Source organism: Lupinus angustifolius, unplaced genomic scaffold, assembly GCF_001865875.1.
Source record: "Lupinus angustifolius cultivar Tanjil unplaced genomic scaffold, LupAngTanjil_v1.0 Scaffold_230, whole genome shotgun sequence".
NCBI classification, from domain to species: domain Eukaryota; kingdom Viridiplantae; phylum Streptophyta; class Magnoliopsida; order Fabales; family Fabaceae; genus Lupinus; species Lupinus angustifolius.
In genome coordinates this window covers 160,595-166,459 of record NW_017727100.1, presented here as the reverse complement: position 1 = coordinate 166,459, position 5,865 = coordinate 160,595, and positions in this window count along the sequence as shown.

Below are 5,865 nucleotides of genomic sequence, written 5' to 3'. Positions count from 1 at the left end.
ATAAAGTGCGATTTCTTGATGGTTTGAGAGGGTTAGGATGAGGTTTTTCCTACCTTAGTGCACTTGGATTAGTTGGGTTACGGATTCAGAGACTCAAAGCACAAAGGAGGTTGAGAAAATGCTGAAAAAGTGTAAAACCGAGCTGCTGTTTGCCTTTAAAATACTGGTTTTAATCGATTAACGGGCAGGTTTACTCGATTAAACCAATGTAAAATTTCAATTTTCAAAAGTTGATGCCCAGGTAATCGATTAACATCAAGAGTTTAATTGATTAAACACGGTCGCAAATAAGCTATTTTGACATAATTATAGCAAAAACACAAACATTTGCATAGCATAAAGAGTAAAGAAAGTCATGAAATAGTACAGGCCATAAAGTCAAATAAAAGACAAATAGCAAAATACGAATCAGTTCTGAAAGCAACAACGATAACTAAATCCAGAAGGTGCCACAAGATAAAAATAAACCTAAGGATAGGATAACCTAGGTCTAAGGTCAGCTAAACTAAGGTTGAGGCGGAGGATAGACAGGCTGATCATCAGGCACAGCAGTGTTCTGATTTCCCTGGATAAGCATAGACAGCTTCTGAAATTCTGAGCAGAACATGGCATTCTGAGCCTCAGCGGTAGACTGAATCATAGTCCTCAGCTCCTGAATTTTGTTATCGGTGTAGGCATTCTGACGTTCCTCGTATTGCTCCATACCTGCAAAATAAGAGTCCTTCAGCCCTTGGAAGTGCAGATCCATGCGGTTGTTAAGTCGTTGTTCCATGGCTTCCATCTGAGCTAAACCAAACACAGAGCTCTGAGGTGCTGTTCCAGACGACTCCCCCTGATTAGTTGCATTCTGATTACCCAAATCCTCCTGATGCTCATTATCCGACAAGTCCAGATCAAAGGTGGTATAGTCCTCCTGATACTGCCATGTAGTACCATACTTGTAAATTCCCATCTTATGAATGAGACTCTCACCCACCAAGTGATCTTTATCAGTGTACTCAGTAATGATGGTATCAGAAATGTCAATGCGCAAATAATCAACAATGCGGGATATGAAAATGCTATACGGGAGCAGCTTGGACTGAGACAATGAAACGCTGTTCATGATTTTCAGAATCTCCTCAGGCCAATTGATCATCACGTTATTCTTTACAGCGTACATGAAACGCAAATCATTCACAGTAGGCTGTGCATGATTAGTGTTCCGCTGCACTAATATGTAAGCAATAACATAATGCAATAACCTGTTCTCAACAGAAAGTGACCCTGCCTTGGTCAGTTGACCCTGAATATACAGATGAGGGCCCCGAAGGAATGACTTATACACATCAACGGGATCAAAATTGTCCTTGACCCAAGAACAGTCCCCTATTCCAAAACCAGACGACGATAAACCTCCAACATTCAGAAATAAATCCTCACTCATCTCAAACAGATTACCGGAAATCATGGACCAATATTTGCCATCCTTGTATCTAAAATTAGCGTAAAATTCCCTAACTAGAGCAGGGTATACGCGTCCCTTCAATTCCAAAAACTGAACGGCTCCTTGAGCCTCCATGTCATGCGGAAAACTAAAGTTTTGTTCCGCTAACCAGGTTAAGTCGGCATACCTGATGTATGTAGGCTTGCGGCCTTGAAATTTTGCCAACCGGGTCTCTTGCAAAATGAGGGAATAATAGGGGTCACCGCGGTCCCGAGTGGAGGGTGAGCCGGTTTCCCTTCTTCGAATGCGCGTTGCTGTAGTCTTGACCCGCTTTGGACGACTCTGCTCCATTGAAGATGATGAACTCGAAACTGAGATTGATGAACAGAGGGGCAAAGCCTAACCTAGGGTTTGGATTGGATGATTCGGAATTGAGTGGATTTTTGGATGAAATAGAATGATTTCGGAAGGTTTGAGAGGTTTAGGATGAGGTTTACTTAATCCTATTGCACCTGGATTAGTATTGTTGCTGTTTCAGAAAATCAAGGCGCAAAGAGGTTGCGAAAAGGTCAGAAAAAGTGCAAGACCGAGACACTGTTTGCCTTTAACGTACTGGTTTTAATCGATTAACGGGATGGTTTAATCGATTAAAACAGTGTAAAATTTGAATTTTCAAAAAAAATTGCCCAGGTAATCGATTAACGGGCTGTTTAATCGATTAAGTTTTAGAAAATTTGAATTTTCCAGAAATGAAGCCCAGGTAATCGATTAACTATTGGCATAATCGATTAAATCAGAGAAAATTTCGTTTTTAGGCAGCAGAGTGGTTTCGACTTTTTAGGACACACGTATGCATTATTACAGATTTATCGAGACATATATAATCACATTAAGAAGTTAATCAAGAGATATATTTTTGCATTTTTAACATATATCATTCAAACATGAAACACATAGGCATAGAGAAGCAAGACAATTTATGCAAACAGCTAAACAATTTTTAAACAAGATATTGTTCATCAAGAATTCCTAGTTCTCTCCTTAGAACATAGAAGGTATCCCTGGGAAGGGGCTTGGTGAAAATATCTGCTAACTGTTTAGATGTTTCCACAAATTCAAGAACACAGTCACCTTTTTGTACATGGTCACGCAAAAAATGATGTCTAATTTCTATATGCTTTGTTCTAGAATGCAAAACGGGATTCTTGGATAGGTTAATGGCACTTGTATTATCGCATTTTATTGGGATCTTTTCAAGTTTAAGACCAAAGTCCTTAAGTTGCTGCTTCATCCAAAGGATTTGAGCGCAACACACACCAGCGGCAATGTATTCCGCTTCAGCGGTGGACAAAGCAACACAGGCTTGCTTCTTGCTGTGCCATGCTACTAATGAACTGCCCAATAGGTGGCAAGTACCACTAGTGCTTTTCCGATCCAACTTACATCCGGCGAAATCGGAATCGGAATAACCCACCAAGGATAGTGAGGCATCCCGAGGATACCATAATCCCATGTTAATAGTTCCTTTTAGATATCTCATGATTCTTTTAACAGTTATATAGTGTGATTCTCTAGGTGATGATTGATATCTCGCACACATGCATACACTGAACATGATATCAGGTCTACTTGCAGTTAAGTAAAGTAAAGACCCAATCATACCACGATACTTCGTTACCTCGATTGCTTTTCCTTTCTCATCTTTGTCTAAGTAGCAAGCAGATGCCATAGGTGTGGAAGCTTCCTTACATTTGTCCATTTCAAATTTCTTGAGTAGCTCTTTGCAGTATTTCGCCTGATGGATGAATATCCCACTTTCTAGCTGCTTTATCTGCAATCCTAGAAAGAATGTGAGTTCTCCCATCATAGACATTTCGAACTCCCCCTGCATCATCTCAGAAAATTCTCTACACAAGATATCATTAGTAGATCCAAATATTATGTCATCTACATAGATTTGTACAAGCAGAACATGATTTTCTGATTTTCTAATAAAAAGCGTTGTGTCAACCAAGCCTCTCTCGAACCCTTTTTCTAAAAGAAAGGTACTAAGTCTGTCATACCAAGCTCTAGGAGCTTGTTTGAGACCATATAGTGCCTTTTTAAGTTTGTAAACATGGTTCGGATATTTAAAATTTTCAAAACCAGGCGGTTGGTCAACATAAACTTCTTCTTGAATGTATCCATTCAGGAAGGCGCTTTTTACATCCATTTGAAAAAGTTTGAAATTCATTAAAGATGCAAAGGAAAGAAGCATTCTGATGGCCTCTAGTCTGGCTACAGGAGCGTAGGTTTCGTCATAATCGATACCCTCCTCCTGGTTGTAGCCTTTGGCCACCAAACGTGCTTTATTTCGAATTATTAAGCCAGATTCATCAAGTTTATTTCTGAAGACCCATCGAGTACCAATTACGGGATGATCATTAGGTTTGGGGACCAAGTCCCACACATGATTGCGCTCAAACTGGTTTAGCTCTTCTTGCATAGCTATACCCCAGTGTACATCCTCAATGGCCTCATCAACGGTCTTAGGCTCAATTTGCGATACAAAAGCTACAAAATTACAGAAATTTCGTAAGGAACTACGGGTTACCACTCCCGTAGATATGTCACCTATAACTTTATCAATTGGGTGAGCTTTCTTTGTTTTCCACACGGTAGGCATGTCTGAGTGCTCTTGAGGTTCGATTTGACCTTCATCATTGGCTCCTTTTTCATTATCCATGTCCTTGGAGTATGCTTCTTCCAAAGCACCTGCAACATCATCAGAAACGACCTTTCTCTTCTCTTTTGGAGAAGATTCGTCAAACTGTACATGGATAGACTCTTCAACTTGCATTAAATATTTGTTAAAGACTCTGAACGCTTTGCTATGAATCGAGTATCCCAAAAATATTCCCTCATCGGCTTTAGAGTCGAATTTCCCTAAGGCCCGCTTTCCATTATTTAATATAAAACATTTGCAACCGAAAGCGTGAAGATGGGATATATTTGGTTTGCGGCCTTTTAAAAGTTCATAAGGAGTTTTGTTCAAATTAGGCCTTAGGAGTACTCGATTTATAACATAACATGCAGTATGAACTGCATCAGCCCAGAAGTACTTGGGGGTATTACTTTCGTTAAGCATGGTTCTCGCTAATTCTTCTAAAACACGATTTTTCCTCTCAACAACTCCATTTTGTTGTGGAGTGCGAGGAGCAGAGAACTGATGCAAAATGCCATGCTTATCACAGAATTTGTCGAACTGAAAGTTCTCAAATTCTCCCCCGTGATCACTTCGTATATATATTATTTTCAGGTTAAGTTGGTTTTGGATTTGCTTGGCAAGATTTTTAAAATTTTTGAACGCGTCGCTTTTTGATGATAAAAACAATGTCCATGTAAATCTAGAGAAATCATCAACAATAACTAGAGCATAGTAGCTACCACCAAAACTCATGATTTGTGATGGTCCAAACAAGTCCATATGGAGTAGCTCCAAAGGTCTTGAGGTGGATATCACATTTTTGTTTTTAAAAGAGTTTTTGGTTTGTTTACACTTTTGACAAGTGTCACAAATTTCTTTAGTTTTAAAATTCAATTTTGGTAGCCCCTCAACTAGTTCGTTTGATGATAATTTATCTAGATGTTTTATATGGATATGTGCAACACGTCTATGCCATAGCCAGATGTCATCTTCTTTAGAAATAAAGCATTTTGAAAATAATGTAGTGACATCATCCAAATTAACCATGTAAATATTATTTATACTGTGACCAACAAATTTAACGTTATTAGATAAAATATCACGAATGACACAACAATCAGAATTGAAAGATACACGATTACCTTTATCGCAGAGTTGGCTTATACTCAACAGGTTATGTTCTAGTCCTTCAACATAAAGGACATTATCAATTAGAGTTTGGGATGAGTTACCAACTATTCCAGTGCCAAGTATCTTTCTTTTGTTGTTGTCTCCATACGTGATGTATCCTTTTCCTTTAAGTGAGAGATCCAGGAAATTTGATCTGTCACCTGTCATATGTCTCGAACACCCACTGTCTAAGTACCATTTTTGTCCTTGTGTTCGATGACATACCTGCAAAACAGATCACTTGCTTTTCTCAGGTACCCAATTTATGTTGGGTCCTTTTCTGTTAGTGATCAGGGAGTTATCTCCCTTCTTTATCCATACATAAACTCCGCTAGGTATACCATACTTTCTAATATAACATGAATGAGAAGTATGACCATATGTATTACAATAAAAACATGTAGGAGAATGCTTATGATGTTTATTTTTAGTGTGAGCTGCAGGTTTTCAATATGGTCTTTTATTTTTAGCAGAACGAGTATAACCTATACTAGTACGATCACCAACGTTTCTTGTTTGATTAAGCAAAGTGTCTAATTGTTGTTTACTGTTTGTGAGACATGTGAGTTTTTCTTTTAGTTTT